The following is an 18555-nucleotide window of genomic DNA, read 5'->3' on the forward strand; positions in this document are numbered from 1 at the left end:
TGGCTTCCTCCTGCCTCCCCCCTCCCCCACTCTCTCTCCCGCTCTCTCTCTGTGGGCCTGCTAAGGCAATTTGTATTGACTTATTCATTTCTCTGTTAGGTTCCTTTCTATTAGTGGTCATAATAATGAAATGGATATGAGGCAAATACACAAAGTCCACTTTCATATAATGGACTCCTGTCAGCGTTCCCACTGACTTCTACAATACATTATAAATACTTCATACTTTTTTGCTGGTTTAGGAAGTGGCTAAAAAACATATCCAGGTATCCCAGGAAACAATATTTGATACACCTGAAGTGAGGTATGTGTTGACCTGTTTCACTGAAGTAAGTTTAATAAAACTGTCTATGTTCATATGTGTCAATTGTGTGGTCCAACATAAAAAACCCTTCATAACCCTAAATGGTAAAGATGCCAGCTGAATGAGTGGTGTGGAGTACTGAAATCAGGTGTCAATTTATCTGAGTCCTGAAAGGAGCAGATCCCAGTACAGCTGTTCCTCTGTACCTGTCCCCTGTGCAAATTGTTCGAACACTCTCAGGTTAGATTTGAGAACGTAACACTATATCCATCCCTGTGGAGAATATAGGTATCTGTTACTGCATCATAAACAGGAGTCATTAAGTAAGATGCAGCTTATGGTAAACTTTAACACTAAGTTCTTATGGATCTTAAAATGCAATTCATATTTTTAAGACTAAAGACTCATCAGGATTTCTTTTATCATGGTAGGTGGGGTAATTTAAACGTTACCTCTGCTATTCTGTGATTTGAATTTCACCTGGAATGTCTCTGTGTAACTTTTCATCCCCACCCCAGTAATAGTTGCATCTGTGATAACCTGCTGCTGAGCTCTAGGTTGTTTCTGTCATTTCATTGACTTCAACAGCAATGTATTGCTGAGATAATATTTTCAGGGGAAGAGCAACAAGTCCTAGTACTTCTTAATCAGCAGTGTTAAATGTGACTTTTGAAGGAAAAAAGACAAAGTGAAAAACACTTATATTTAATAAAAAACAATAGTTGGAACATATAGGCTTATACCATGTTCATTGGCAAGACCTCTTAAAATGACATCAAATGGGCTGTTGTAATGTCAGCTACAACCTTTTCACCTTTCCATTCAATCTCCTGCCCCCCCTGGGGAGGCTTTCACTAGCTCCTGCTGTGAACGCTGACCATATCCTGTTACCCCCTACCCCGATTATTCAAATGTTGTCTGGAACTCTCACTGGGATTACTCACATCATTACATTTTCAACTGATTTCCTATTTCAAGATCATTCATTGAAGCCATTTGCATTATTACATCAGGTTAATAATAAATTGAACCACTTATGAGTATGTTGTATAATAATTTGTCATGTTGCACAGATTATTTTTTATTATTAAAGATAAAAGCCCTCAACACATCAGCATCACATCATCATATTTTCTCGTCACGTTCATCAGAAGAAGTTATCACAGTACAGAGCGTAGGGACACAGTCCAAACAGCTGAAGCTTGTTTTGAAAAGACTGAACACCTACACATAGACACACTTTGACAGAGCCTCTAAATAGGAAACCAATATCCATCATGTATTAATAGCAATTCATCAATCCAAAATGATGTCCATGTACACGATGCAAATGGACAGCTGGTCTGCATCTGTCTCTGTCTTATTGATCACACACACACACACACACACACACACACACACACACACACACACACACACACACACACACACACACGCGCGCACACACACACACGCGCACACACACACCCCCACACACACACACACACACACACACACACACACACACATACACACACACACACACACACACACACACACCCCCACACACACACACACACACACACACACACACACACACACACACACACACACACACACACACACCTTCCAGAAAAAGACACATCAGTTAGACTTTCGCAAAACAATTCCATAAACATGTTACCATGGATACAGTGTTCCTACATTTTAAGATGGAGATAAATGCAAATCATATTTTTTCATCAAACCACCTCCATTCTCGTTTGCATTTCTACATCCTGTGAGCAGCACTGCTTATCTCTCACTTCACACCAGAGCTGCAATGAAGAAAATGGACACGCCCATTTTTACCGCCAACAGCAACAACAAAATATGGGAGAATGCAAGAAAAAACATGTCTATGCTATCAGCAAGGCAAAAAATGGATGTAGGAAGAGAAGGAGGGATCTGATGGAGGTGGGCGAGAGATGAGTCAAAGAGGGTTAGAAAGAGAGGGAAGCAAAAGTAAAGAAGAAGCAGAGCAGCAGACAGACTGATACACCCAGAGAATCCGTAGGGGGTCAAAATGATTTAAAAATGACATAAAGAAACAAGACCAGTGATACGAAAATGGAGGGACGGGAGAGAGTGACAAAAACGGCAGAGAGAAAAGGAGACATGCAGAGAGCGCGGGAGAGGGAAAGACGTTCAGACAAGCGTGAAGCATCAACAATGGAGGCTAACAAAGAAAACCCCAATGGAGGCATCAATCTTTCCCCCTCTTATCCCTCCTCCCTGTGATGTTTTAGTCTTTATTGGAAGCATTTGCCCCACACTCTGTCACCCTCTTCTACCCCTTTCCTCCCCCCTGCCACTCCCACCTCCTCCATACATACATACATCCATCTGTCCATCCATCTGTCCAACCAGACTCCAAAACAACCCTCCAGTGTCTGCCATCTCATCCTCCACCCAAACAATCTGCTTATTTATGCACCCATTCATCGAAACACATGAAGAATTTGGTTATATAATCTGTGGTGTTATCATGAACAGAAAAATAGATGGCATGATTAAAAAAAACTGCAGAGAGTTCCATTTCTGTTGAAACGATTTGGAATGAGAATTGTGTCAAAAATCTGCAATACAAATCTATGCTTATTTTTTTTTTCTGCAGGAAATGTATGCTGCCTTCTTTCTCCCTGCCCACAACACATACAAAGGAATCCCATTAGAGCGAGAGGAATGGATGGACAGAACAATGGCAAAGCTGATTAAAGATAGAAATTAACTGATTATTCTTCCTACCTTTCTGGCTTTGCGATTCATCCATGTTTTCCTCCATTGTGGCAAGTTACAGTCCCTTTGTCTCTACTGAGTGTGATCTGTTTAAAGCCCCTTGCTAGCTCTCAGCACAGTGTGTGTGTGTGTGTGTGTGTGTGTGTGTGTGTGTGTGGGGGGGGGGGGTGTGTGTGTGTGTGTGTGTGTGTGTGTGTGTTTGTGTTTGTGTGTGTGTGTGTGTGTGTGTGTGTGTGTGTGTGTGTGTGTGTGTGTGTGTGTGTGTGTGTGTGTGTGTGTGTGTGTGTGTGTGTGTGTGTGTGTGTGTGTGTGTGTGTGTGTGTGTGTGTGTGTGTGTGTGTGTGTGTGTGTGTGTGTGTGTGTGTGTGTGTGTGTGTGTGTGTGTGTGTGTGGGAGGCTGTGTGTGTGGGAGGCTGTGTGTGTGAGAGTGTTTTTTTCTCAGTGTAGATGATGGAGGATCAGGGAAGTCCCTGTTTCAATGCTCTGCTCTCTCTCTCTCTCTCTCTCTCCTAGCTTCTTCAGCATCCCATTTTGGCATCTATCTTTGGCTTCCAATGCAGATACTCCTTTACACTATGTATGTCAAAAATTGCAACCGAAATGTATGTATAAATATATGATGATTTCAGTTAAAAGCCATTCTTATACACTTCAATACTTGACAATACGTGACATTAGAAATAGAATAAGAATAAAGTGTAAAATACAAAGTATGCTAATGAGCCATGAGTTAATGTCAATGTACCTTTATGCTAAGTGTGTAAAAACTCAAACAAGATCCAGAATAAATACACCAAGAGAACATAGAATAGGACACATTGAAAGCACCCCAGAACTCTTCTGAGAAAATATACGAGAAGACACCATCAAACATAGCAGCTCTACACACTGACATGACGAAGATCTTAAATGTCATGTACAACAAAAGGCCCATCATCATCATCATCATCATCATCATCATCATCATCATCATCATCATCATCATCATCAAAACACAGATACCACAAGTGTTTCTTTCTCAGAATTCACACAGCTCTACATTGTGAAAAAACTCTTATATACACTGTATTTATATAAGAGTTGTGTATTTTATCTCAAAGTTCTATAAGTGAAGAACAAGTGTCTGCCTCTATCCCAGTAAAGTAGGGGAGTGGTGCAGTAATGAGTCCTAAAACCTGGAAATTAGTAAGCATTTTATCAGTTCCGGCTTCATTGTCTCGAGGTCAATGATTTTTTTCAACAGGTTTTTGATCATATATAAGGTAAAATATAAGGTCTGGGGTTAACAAGGCTGAAGAGATTTCTGAGTTTTGTTCTTTGTTCTCGTGCGACCTTCATTTAGTTTGTTTATTGCCTAGCGTTAGCTTTTTAATTTATGGCTATTGCAGTTACGCTTCAAACATCCTAAAAACTGTTAATCTGTGGAGATTATCCCGCTGAGTTTTCTGGAATATTCCAAAATCCAGTGGAAAACGCTTTTGCTTATATTCGATGGACCCCTTGCATTGCTTAACGTCATCACCGCACCGCTCTATTCACACGTCATTATCCAGACCAATACACTGTAGCTTTTCCCAAGTATTTTTTAGCTTTTGAGGTTGTTGGTATAGTTACATTTACATTTGGTGTAAATACTTCCCTTTAGCATCCTTTTTTTTAATGCTAAATAGTTTCTTAAAAATGTGTTTACTTACTTTGCAATTTACTTTTTTGAGATTGTTTATGTTCGCACCACCAGATACCAAAGCATATTCCTTGTATGTGTAAACGTACCTGGCAATAAACTTGATTCTAATTCTGATACATAGCAGTTAAGCCAACACACTCTCACTCCCTGTTCGTCAAAGAGCGACGCTTGGTCAGGGTCCCGTGGCGTGCAGTTGGGACGCACCGAGGCTCCTTCAGCTTCATAAACGGACGCAAAGAGCTTTCAATTGATTGCAATGTATTCCCATCGGCGGCGGTATTTGACGCTCAGGGAAGCACCGCATCCGTCCACGTTAAAGGCAATGTGAGCGTCCATTCCCATTGGATAACGGAGAATTTTACACCCGGAAGTAAGTATTGATTTTACAGTGATATCTGCACTACTCATCAACTCAAAAACACCAGATTATCCTTGTTAATTACACAACATTGATTGGTTTAAATTGTGCACAATGCTTTTGTTTTTTTCTCCTTCGATTCAGAGAAACAAAATAGTTGTATCGGAGTTTAGGATGGCCGAAGACACTACACTACCCATAATCCTCAGCTATCGTTTGGGACGACGCCAGTCCGCTTTGCTCGACGAACCCATTGATTAATCCTCAAGCTCTGTGATTGGTTGACCTCCGACTGTATTCGATATGAAAAAAAAGTTTCGTAAAAGATAAAATTATACTTTATTCAGCTAGTGCTTACTCTACTCTTTGAAAGTCATCACATGAATGCATTGTAGAGATGGGTGAGTCCTGATTCATCCGGATCATGAGCTGGCCGTGACGAGTCTCGCCTCTCCATTAACCCGAGTCCTTTGAGTCCTACACCTGGTGACGTAGAAATTAACCTGTTAAGCACTGAGCCTATTTTTCAGGTTTCAGACTCGAAAATTACATTCCCAGAACAAATGACCATATCTTCCCTTCTAAAAGGGTTAAATTAATAATATTTTTTCTCAAAGTAATGATAAACCTGTGAGTTGGATGTAGAAAAGTCAGAATCTATATAGATGTTTTTATATCTGTTCTTGGTAATATCTTCGCGAGTTCTTAAAATGGAGTGATGATGTATGTACCGATTGATTTTGTGTCTTCTCACAATCAGATCGATGGGCTGGACGCTCAGCTACAATAAGTAATAAGGGTGTTATGAGTTAGTTTCTTTGCAGTAATGCGTTAGCATTTTTCCGCTCGTGGCTAATTCAGAGGCTCAGCGCTAGCTTTGTGTTTTTTTTTGAAAAAAAAAAATAATAATGATCAGTTAGCTAAGTTTCTGTCCGTTACATGGATATGAAACATTCATAGTTTATTGAATATTAAGATGCCCTTGTTCTTTATCTATCTACAGAGATTGGGCCTCAGAATATACCAGAAACTATTCTTTTACTGCTCTGTTTTAATTTCACAATAAAGTTCACAATAAAAAAAAAGATTTTATTAACTGGGTCCTGTTAAGACCATCTTTTCTGTGTTGCTGTGGGTTTTTTCCATCGCTTTTGTGTTACAAATATCAAAACAATATATGTGTGGATAACAAAATATATCCGTCGTAAAATAAACCGGAAACAGCAGTATAACTTATTGTGTTAACACTATAAACTTGACCGTTTTTTAACCCGCACCATCTAGTTGTTATAGCACGTTATTACACGTTTCGAGTCATTGCAATGCAGGTAGATTGTGTTGCTTTTGAATGACTGTTTTGAAATGCCTTTTTCTTAATGTCTTTCATTTTTGTAAAGCACTTGTGTTGTGTTGAAAGATGCTATATAAATAAACTTGCCTTGCCTTGCCTAAGGTCTGCTGCATGTTTGTTGTATGTGTTATATTTGATGAAATATTAAGAGTACATACAAAATAAGGGGGAAAGTAGAAGGTCAATGATAGAAATATAGAATAGAATATATCAAGAAGATACTGTAAATGATATCTAGAATAAAACAGTAGGATATGCAAAACAGACAAACTAATTAGGCTTTATTCAAACATTAAATAATACTTTAGGTTAAGGTCTTCTTTTAATACATGTAAGCAAAAAGCTTTGGGGGTATCTACAGCTAAATATTAAGTCTGACAAAGTACTTAAAGTCTATTATATTGCATAGTTTGTTTTGGGACTTGAAAATCAACTTTCCTGCAATGTTAACTATGTTGAAGCACTTATTTTAACTGATATTATACATATTAATTATATTCTTATAAGATGTATATAGATAGAATAAGAACTGTGCAGAATGACAGTTGAATGGTTGAGGTATACACACATATTGATAGATGTCTTGTAATGCACTGTTGAGGAACCTGCGACACAAGTTTTTCATTCATTGCATAACTACACCGTAGTTGTGTATATGACATGTCAATAAACCTTAGAAAATCTTGAAATCTTGAAGGGGATGTGCAAAATATCAATTATATACAGTCTTTAATTAATTATTAGTAGAGAATAATGAGTAATGAATATACTTTATAGGGATCTGCAGATACATTGTTAGTCTTCTCAAGCACCAACTATCAAATATCTCTCCTGACTGTTGGCACTTGACAATCACCTTCCCCGAATTTCACTAGGTGTAACGAAAGTCTGATTTAAGGGTTGTATATATTTCACATTAATCAGAATCTGAAAAAAGTAACAAAAATAAATGTAGTGGAGTAAAACTGCCAGGTTAACCTCTGAGTGTTGTGACTTATTTTATTTAAGGCAGTAGAAACATTTGTTTATTTGCCTCTTGATATAAGTTAGTAGTAATATTCATCCCGCTTTCGTCTCATTAGTATGCATAAAAAAGTGACAGGTCACACCTCCCCCCATTATGCAAATGAGCTAAGTCCCGCCTCCCCTTTGATCGAGGTGTGAGATCTCAAGTAGGTGTGATATCCCAAGTAGATCCGTCGATAGGAGGGGGTTGATGTGTATTCACAGGTGTGAAAAGCCCCCACTGTTGCGCCTTATGGTGTATAATAAAAAATGTTTCAATCACATTAGTATGCATACAAAGTGACAGGTGGGCCCGCCCCCAAGTCTATTAAAACAAAATGCCGCTTCCATCACATTAGTATGCATAAAAGTGACAGAAGGGCCCGCCCCAATTATGTGATGTCAGAAGACCGAGGGGGTGGAGTGAGATAAAAAAAAAAAGAACCCCGTGCAGATAAAAAGCCAGTCATTTCCAATCATCAAGTCATCTTTCCAAAGAGAAAAAATGGCCAAGAGACGCCTCGATATGGGTTTAATCAGCGAGACGCCTGTGACAACTTACCGCCATCCGTCCGGAGCGCCAATCAAGAAACGGATGCAGTATCTGTGCCGGGTTCAAACACCTCCGGTCGAAGATCTTGAAGAAAAATGGCTTCTGGAAAATGAACATGTTTGGGGATACGTATTCAACTATATGGCGAATGATCTGCATTTCTACAATCTGAAGAATGGAGAAACGTATGGACCCCACAGTGTTAAAGTGACGTTGACCTCAACAGATTGGGCTGTGTTAACTCTGGTGTCTTCCAGAGATCTCCACGCAACCATTGTATCGGAAGAAGTAGTGCATCAAGAAAATACTCTGAAACCAGCGGTGAACAAGATATTTGCAACAAAAAGCAAAGAAACGCAAACAAAAAGTGAGATCAAAGAAGAGTTTTCACCGTTACCCCTCAATGTGGAGGAAGAAGAAGGAAATATCCCCCCGCCGCCAGAAGTGAAAAGAGTCCTGACAAGCACAGTCTGGGAAACTAAAAGCGGACCATTTGGGCGATGGTATTACCGCGCAAGCCGTTTGCTGACGCAGGGGGGAGGGGTTCTCTCTAAGACACAGTGTCCTGCCATCTCTCTCTGTTTCTGCTGATGTGTAAAATATACAAAATAACGTTTTATATACTTACTCTCTTGTTAAAAGGTGATGCAGTTTGTAGCGTAAGCCAGCCATCAGCCGTCAGTTTTAAGGATCGAAGGATCCAATGTATTTTTAAATGGAGCAGAAATAGAACTAGTCTCCCAGTGCAAGTATCTTGAACAGAGAGTGTCATATTGGACTCGCACTTGACTTTTTAAGAAACAAATCCAGAAAGTATCCAATACCATGAAATTCAACTTGCAACATTTTAAACAAATTAGACCTTTTTCTTAACTGTCAATGCTGCAAAGTCATACCTCCACTGTATGATTATATCCCACATTGAATACTGTTTTACAAACTGGTCGTTTGCTTGTGCCACACACCTGAAACCCATAGAACAGCTGTTCAAGAGAGCTATCCAGGTGTTTGACAGAAAGCCACAGTCATACCACCACTGTACCATCCTTGAATATGCTGCTCATGCTCTTTCTGCATATCATGTATTTATTTTTGCTGTATGTATATATATAAATGTCATGTTCTTATATGCTGTATGTGACGGGGCTATAGATGGAAATTAGCTCAGAGCTAAAATCCGGCTCATTTACACTTGTAAGCATTATATTTGTTTTAAAGTGTTCATCAATGTGCACTACGGTAGCCCTGAAGAAAATTAAACATTAAAATATGTTATCGATGTCTCCATTCCCAGTTTGTTTTGGGAATAATTGCGATGTTTACTATGTTTTTGGTAGCTCTTAACAAAACAGAATTTTTGTAAAAGACTGCGACTCTAAAAGGCAAGTTTGTGATTTTAACACTGTTTCGATGAAACAATACATTATACAATATTACGACATTTTGCCATATTTTTAACACAATCTTTTTTTTTTGGTTGTAGGGCTTCAAGATATTTTGCATGTCATGCATAAACAAGGTGTCATCTTTTCCTTGAAACTGACGTGCTGCCCGTTTTACAAAACAAGTTATTTTTCTGCTTCTTCATCCTCTGAATTTTCCTCCCCCGTCCCTCTTCCTTCAGCCAGCACAACAAGAATCAAGGTGGATCTGTGAAATGAAACACCTCTTCCCAAAGCGTGACTTCCCTATTGAGAGCATGCGTCTAGGGCAGTAGGGTCTAAACCAATTGGCCAGATATACTAACATGCAGAACGTATGGTATGTTTGAAGACTAACCATTTATCCAGTTCAAGCTGTCTTTAAGATGTGACATTGCGCTCTGACTATCCCCCCTAAAATCGTGACAAACTATTACTTATTCTTAAATTTGACCTCTTGCTGCTTGGTGGAAAATGATAGATGAAAAAATAACTTTAAAAAAAAAGACTCAAACAGCGAGGGACATTATACTGGTGAAAAAACTCTCAACAACGATGTTCAGTAAACGACCAATCAAAATCGAAGGATCCAATGTATTTTTAAATGGAGCAGAAATAGAACTAGTCTCCCAGTGCAAGTATCTTGAACAGGGAGTGTCATATTGGAACTCGCACTTGACTTTTTAAGAAACATATCCAGAAAGTATCCAATACCATTAAATTCAACTTGCAACATTTTAAACAAATTAGACCTTTTTCTTAACTGTCAATGCTGCAAAGTCATACCTCCACTGTATGATTCTATCCCACATTGAATACTGTTTTACAAACTGGTCGTTTGCTTGTGCCACACACCTGAAACCCATAGAACAGCTGTTCAAGAGAGCTATCCAGGTGTTTGACAGAAAGCCACAGTCATACCACCACTGTACCATCCTTGAAAATCACAATTTCTTGAGTTTTTGACATTTTTTTTTGGTCTTTTAAAAGTATGTGTTTTTAAAAAATATATATTTACATGGGCTGGCCCCCCCTCCCCTTGGGGGAATTCATCCACAGAAAACACACTGGACGCAGCACTAGGTCAGAAACAAGGGGGGGATTGTGAAGTCCACCACAGACGGACCACCTTTAGACAAAATGTCCTCTCCATTAAAGGCAGCTCATTGTGGAATAGCCCCCCAACTGAGATACGTGATTGTCCCACTCTCAATAGTTTTAAAGGTCAACTTAAAGAATGGTTGAGCAACAAACAGACGTGTAATCACCGCTAAATAAATGCACTTTAACACAGGGGTATCTCCTCTTGCACTTTATGTAGCGCTTTTATCTTATCTTGCACTTTATATATCATAGCTGCTACATTGTACTGCCATATGGTAAATGCTTGTATGCTGCTCATGCTCTTTCTGCATATCATGTATTTTATTTTTGCTGTATATATATAAATGTCATGTTCTTATATGCTGTATGTGACGGGACTACAGATGGAAATTAGCTCAAAGCTAAAATCCGGTTCATTTACACATGTAAGCATTATTTTTATTTTAAAGTGTTCATCAATGTGCACTACGGTAGCCCCGAAGAAAATTAAACATTAACATATGTTATCGATGTCCCCATTCCCAGTTTGTTTTGGGAATAATTGCGATGTTTACTATTTTTTGGTAGCTCTTAACAAAACAGAATTTTTGTAAAAGACTGCGACTCTAAAAGGCAAGTTTGTGATTTTAACACTGTTTCGATGAAACAATACATTATACAATATTACGACATTTTGCCATATTTTTAACACAATCTTTTTTTTTTGGTTGTAGGGCTTCAAGATATTTTGCATGTCATGCATAAACACGGTGTCATCTTTTCCTTGAAACTGACGTGCTGCCCGTTTTAGAAAAACAAGTTATTTTTCTGCTTCTTCATCCTCTGAATTTTCCTCCCCTCTTCCTTCAGCCAGCACAACAAGAATCAAGGTGGATCTTTGAAATGAAACACCTCTTCCCAAAGCGTGACTTCCCTGTTGAGAGCATGCGTCTCGGGCAGTAGGTTCTAAACCAATTGGCCAGATATACTAACATGCAGAACGTACGGTATGTTTGAAGACTAACCATTTATCCAGTTCAAGCTGTCTTTAAGATGTGACATTGCGCTCTGACTATTTCCCGTAAAATCGTGACAAACTATTACTTATTCTTAAATTTGACCTCTTGCTGCTTGGTTGAAAATGATAGATGAAAAAATAACTTTTAAAAAAAAGACTAAAACAGCGAGGGACATTATACTGGTGAAAAAAACTCTCAATTCTACAGATGACTCCCCCTCCACTCAACGCAATAAGTCCCTCCCTCAACTCAGCAAAGCATCTAAAACTAAGGACCCCACTAAGACGACAGTTTGAAAACTAGCTATGGATCTGAGAAAAAACAAGTCTCCCCCCGTGAGTTGCAGCCAGAAACAAACTCCTGGACTACCATCATCACCACCATTCTGGACACCCGAATCTTGCAGTACTACTGCTGCTTATTTTGCTCCTTGGGCCAAGAATTCTCTGTTTATGGACACAGTGAAATCAGTGTTGGTTGATATTGTGGAGGGGGTGATACATCGGTACAGAGAAGAAATATGCAATGGATGCCGAGTCAGTCACCCCGGCCAGAGGCAACACGATTGGTTGAATGACATGCCCGATTTAATGAAAAGACTCTGGCTCACCGACTTCATTACTGAGATCAACCAGACTCTTATTGATAAAGAAATATTCATGGATGATTGGAGGATCCAAGGCGCTTCGGAGGCTTTTCTGCACAATCTCAAAAATTGTAGACGCCTCAAGGAGAGACTTGAAAAGATCCATGCCGAGTTGGATGGAGAAGAAGAAGACTAATAACCTGCGGTTGGTTGAAGCCAGGGATTTTTTCTTATTCGATACATTGAATTTTTCTTTCAAGTAAAATAAAAATGGGGAACTACTATGCAAAACGCTCGGTATATATTGATCAGAATGTAGTCAATACCCTTTTAATAAGTGTGGTGATGAGGACGATTGAAAACAGAGTGAATAGTGATCCCTGTGTAAACAGAATGGCTGAAGTTTGTAAACTAGAAGACATTTTGGATATCGTTCGTTCTGGCAGTACTATTCCTGGTCATTGGGAAACGATTGTAAACGAAACATTTAAAGTGGTCCTGGAATCTTCATTTTCCGAAACATTCTGTAACATTACCGAATAAATGAAACAAACATCAAAAGTGTATCATGTGCTCTCATTGTATGCTCTGTTTGTAGATGTAATGTATCTTTGTGTCAAAAACAGCATACACATGAATATTTTGACTGAAGTGAAAAAACTCCATCATGATATTTCCAGTAATCTGGGGAATTCTAAGCTGGAGATGGTCCTGGGGATGTTACAATCAGTATAACTATTTATTTTGTGTGTGAAAATGTTTAAATGTAAATAGGACATTTAAAAAAAAAAAAAAAAAAAGTGTTTTTTACATTTTAAAAACTGTTGTCTTCATTATAGCAAGGGGAGCGTGTCTGATACATGTGTATTACAGTCCTTCACATGCACTGTTGTCTTCATTATAACAAGGGGAGGGTAACAGTGAAGATGTATGATACATGTGTATTGAAACGTGCGTATTATACCCCCACAGAAACACAGAAACATGGAAACACAGAAACACAGAAACACAGAAAACACTGAAACCACTGAAACACTGAAAAAACACAGAAACACTGAAACACCAACACACAGAAACACCGAAACACAGAGACACAGAACTACAGAAACACAGAAACACAGAACCACAGAGACACAGAAACACAGAAACATGGAAACACAGAAACACAGAAAACACAGAAACACAGAAACACAAAAACACAAAAACACAAAAACACTGAAACACCGACACACCGAGACACAGAACCGCAGAAACACAGAATCATTCTTTTAAAAAGTCAAATAATCGACTTTTTAAAATAATGATGTGTTTATTCAAAAACCATACTAGCACGCAAGGATGTTTTTTGTGTTTTCAGTGTTTTCGGTGTTTCTGTGTGTCGGTGTTTCATTTTTTTTGTGTTTTTGTGTTTCTGTGTTTCTGTGTTTTCTGTGTTTCTGTGGTTCTCTGTTTCTGTGTTTTCTGTGTTTCTGTGGTTCTGTGTTTCTGTGTTTTCTGTGTTTCTGTGTGTGGGTGTTTCTGTGTTTTTGTGTTTATGTGTTTCTGTGTTTTCTTTGTGTCTGTGTTTTTGTGTTTCTGTGTTTCTGTGTTTTTGTGTTTCTGTGTTTCTGTGGTTCTGTGGTTCTGTGTCTCGGTGTGTCGGTGTTTCAGTGTTTTTGTGTTTCTGTGTTTCTGTGTTTCTCTGTGTTTTTGTGTTTCTGTGTTTCTGTGTTTCTGTGTTTCTGCGGTTCTGTGTCTCGGTGTGTCGGTGTTTCAGTGTTTTTGTGTTTTTGTGTTTTTGTGTTTCTGTGTTTCTGTGTTTTCTGTGTTTCTGTGTTTCCATGTTTCTGTGTTTCTGTGTCTCTGTGGTTCTGTGTTTCTGTGTTTCTGTAGTTCTTTGTCTCTGTGTTTCGGTGTTTCCGTGTGTCAGTGTTTCAGTGTTTTTGTGTTTTTTCAGTGTTTCAGTGGTTTCAGTGTTTTCTGTGTTTCTGTGTTTCTGTGTTTCCATGTTTCTGTGTTTCTCTGGGGGTATAATACGCACGTTTCAATACACATGTATCATACATCTTCACTGTTACCCTCCCCTTGTTATAATGAAGACAACAGTGCATGTGAAGGACTGTAATACACATGTATCAGACACGCTCCCCTTGCTATAATGAAGACAACAGTTTTTAAAATGTAAAAAACACTTTTTTTATTTTTTTTTAAAAATGTCCTATTTACATTTAAACATTTTCACACACAACATCAATAGTTATACTGATTGTAACATCCCCAGGACCGTTTCCAGCTTAGAATTCCCCAGATTACTGGAAATATCATGATGGAGTTTTTTCACTTCAGTCAAAATATTCATGTGTATGCTGTTTTTGACACAGAGATGCATTACATCTACAAACAGAGCATACAATGAGAGCACATGATACACTTTTGATGTTTGTTTCATTTCTTCGGTAATGTTACAGAATGTTTCGGAAAATGAAGATTCCAGGACCACTTTAAATGTTTCGTTTACAATCGTTTCCCAATGACCAGGAATAGTACTGCCAGAACGAACGATATCCAAAATGTCTTCTAGTTTACAGACTTCAGCCATTCTGTTTACACGGGGATCACTAATCACTCTGTTTTCAATCGTCCTCATCACCACACTTATTAAAAGGGTATTGACTACATTCTGATCAATATATACGGAGCGTTTTGCATAGTAGTTCCCCATTTTTATTTTACTGTAAAGAAAAAGTCAATGTATCGAAAAAGAAAAAATCCCTGGCTTCAACCAACCGCAGGTTATTAGTCTTCTTCTTCTCCATCCAACTCGGCATGGATCTTTTCAAGTCTGTCCTTGAGGCGTCTACAATTTTTGAGATTGTGCAGAAAAGCCTCCGAAGAGCCTTGGATCCTCCAATCATCCGTGAAAATTTCTTTATCAATAAGAGTCTGGTCGATCTCAGTAATGAAGTCGGTGAGCCAGAGTCTTTTCATTAACGCGTTGTAATTTTTTCTGAAGAAAAAATCGGGCATGTCATTCAGCCAATCGTGTTGCCTCTGGCCGGGGTGACTGACTCGGCATCCGTTGCATATTTCTTCTCTGTACCGATGTATCACCCCCTCCACAATATCAACCAACACTGATTTCACTGTGTCCATAAACAGAGACGTCTTGGCCCAAGGAGCAAAATAAGCAGCAGTAGTACTGCAAGATTCGGGTGTCCAGAATGGTGGTGATGATGGTAGTCCAGGAGTTTGTTCCTGGCTGCAACTCACGGGGGGAGACTTGGTTTTTCTCAGATCCATAGCTAGTTTTCAAACTGTCGTCTTAGTGGGGTCCTTAGTTTTAGATGCTTTGCTGAGTGGAGGGAGGGACTTATTGCGTTGAGTGGAGGGGGAGTCATCTGTAGAATTGAGAGTTTTTTTCACCAGTATAATGTCCCTCGCTGTTTGAGTCTTTTTTTTTAAAGTTATTTTTTCATCTATCATTTTCAACCAAGCAGCAAGAGGTCAAATTTAAGAATAAGTAATAGTTTGTCACGATTTTACGGGAAATAGTCAGAGCGCAATGTCACATCTTAAAGAAAGCTTGAACTGGATAAATGGTTAGTCTTCAAACATACCATTCGTTCTGCATTTTAGTATATCTGGCCAATTGGTTTAGACCCTACTGCCCTAGACGCATGCTCTCAATAGGGAAGTCACGCTTTGGGAAGAGGTGTTTCATTTCACAGATCCACCTTGATTCTTGTTGTGCTGGCTGAAGGAAGAGGGACGGGGGAGGAAAATTCAGAGGATGAAGAAGCAGAAAAATAACTTGTTTTGTAAAACGGGCAGCACGTCAGTTTCAAGGAAAAGATGACACCGTGTTTATGCATGACATGCAAAATATCTAGAAGCCCTACAACCAAAAAAAAAAGATTGTATTAAAAATATGGCAAAAAGTCGTAATATTGTATAATGTATTGTTTCATCGAAACAGTGTTAAAATCACAAACTTGCCTTTTAGAGTCGCAGTCTTTTACAAAAATTCTGTTTTGTTAAGAGCTACCAAAAAAATAGTAAACATCGCAATTATTCCCAAAACAAACTGGGAATGGAGACATCGATAAAATATTTTAATGTTTAATTTTCTTCGGGGCTACCGTAGTGCACATTGATGAACACTTTAAAACAAATATAATGCTTACAAGTGTAAATGAGCCGGATTTTAGCTCTGAGCTAATTTCCATCTATAGCCCCGTCACATACAGCATATAAGAACATGACATTTATATATATACATACAGCAAAAATAAATACATGATATGCAGAAAGAGCATGAGCAGCATATTCAAGGATGGTACAGTGGTGGTATGACTGTGGCTTTCTGTCAAACACCTGGATAGCTCTCTTGAACAGCTGTTCTATGGGTTTCAGGTGTGTGGCACAAGCAAACGACCAGTTTGTAAAACACTATTCAATGTGGGATAGAATCATACAGTGGAGGTATTACTTTGCAGCATTGACAGTTAAGAAAAAGGTCTAATTTGTTTAAAATGTTGCAAGTTGAATTTCATGGTATTGGATACTTTCTGGATTTGTTTCTTAAAAAGTCAAGTGCGAGTCCAATATGACACTCTCTGTTCAAGATACTTGCACTGGGAGACTAGTTCTATTTCTGCTCCATTTAAAAATACATTGGATCCTTCGATCCTTAAAACTGACGGCTGATGGCTGGCTTACGCTACAAACTGCATCACCTTTTAACAAGAGAGTAAGTCTATAAAACGTTATTTTGTATATTTTACACATCAGCAGAAACAGAGAGAGATGGCAGGACACTGTGTTTTAGAGAGAACCCCTCCCCCCTGCGTCAGCAAACGGCTTGCGCGGTAATACCATCGCCCAGATGGTCCGCTTTTAGTTTCCCAGACGGTGCTTGTCAGGACTCTTTTAACTTCTGGCGGCGGGGGGATATTTCCTTCTTCTTCCTCCACATTGAGGGGTAACGGTGAAAACTCTTCTTTGATCTCGCTTTTTGTTTCCGTGTCTTTGCTTTTTGTTGCAAATATCTTGTACACCGCTGGTTTCAGAGTATTTTCTTGATGCACTACTTCTTCCGATACAATGGTTGCGTGGAGATCTCTGGAAGACACCAGAGTTAACACAGCCCAATCTGTTGAGGTCAACGTCGCTTTAACACTGTGGGGTCCATACGTTTCTCCATTCTTCAGATTGTAGAAATGCAGTTCATTCGCCATATAGTTGAATACGTATCCCCAAACATGTTCATTTTCTAGAAGCCATTTTTCTTCAAGATCTTCGACCGGAGGTGTTTGAACCCGGCACAGATACTGCATCCGTTTCTTGATTGGCGCTCCGGACGGATGGCGGTAAGTTGTCACAGGCGTCTCGCTGATTAAACCCATATCGAGGCGTCTCTTGGCCATTTTTTCTTTTTGGAAAGAGGACTTGATGATTGGAAATGACTGGCTTTTTATCTGCACGGGGTTCTTTTTTTTTTATCTCACTCCACCCCTTCGGTCTTCTGACATCACATAATTGGGGCGGGCCCTTCTGTCACTTTTATGCATACTAATGTAATGGAAGCGGCATTTTGTTTTAATAGACTTGGGGGCGGGCCCCCATGTCACTTTTTATGCATACTAATGTGATTGAAAAATTGTTTATTATACACCATAAGGCGCAACAGTGGGGGATTTTCACACCTGTGAATACACATCAACCCCCTCCTATCGACGGATCTCACACCTACTTGGGATATCACACCTACTTGAGATCTCAAAAAGGGGAGGCAGGACTTAGCTCATTTGCATAATGGGGGGAGGTGTGACCTGTCCATTTTTTATGCATACTAATGAGACGAAAGCGGGATGAATATTACTTCTGAAGTTAAGAGTCAAATGTTTCACAGGAAATGCTTTTATTTTGAAGTGCAATATGTGTCCTGTTTTGACAGCTTCCTGTTTTGATATGGAAATGAATATGAGTATGTCGAGTGCATTTTCTCTGTCTTCCACCGTTCTTGTTGGAAACTGTTAAATTCATATAAAGTAAAGTTCAGTTTGGACAAGATTTCGCTTCTTCATTCGGAGCTTCTATTACACAACATTTTGGTGCCGAAACCCGGGATAATACGAGCCTCGACAACGAAGCTGATTACTCACGGAGCTATTTCAGGGTCATAAGTTTTGATCATTCAAAAAAATACAATTTATTTGAAAGTTCAAGTTTTCATCCTGAACTTTGAAAAATACAATGTTGTATTAGAAAAAAAAAGTATTTAAAATAATTTTTCAGGGTGAATATTATTTTGATTCAGTAATAAAATATTTATTTTTCATATTTCACTTTAATACATATTTTGATATTTGAATACTTATCTTATTCAGTTTCAGATTTTACGTTTTCAGTTTCAATTTTTTTTTTTTCAGGTTTCAATTCTTTTCTCGACT

This window comes from Notothenia rossii (genome assembly GCF_949606895.1).
Source record: "Notothenia rossii genome assembly, chromosome: 1".
NCBI lineage: Eukaryota > Metazoa > Chordata > Actinopteri > Perciformes > Nototheniidae > Notothenia > Notothenia rossii.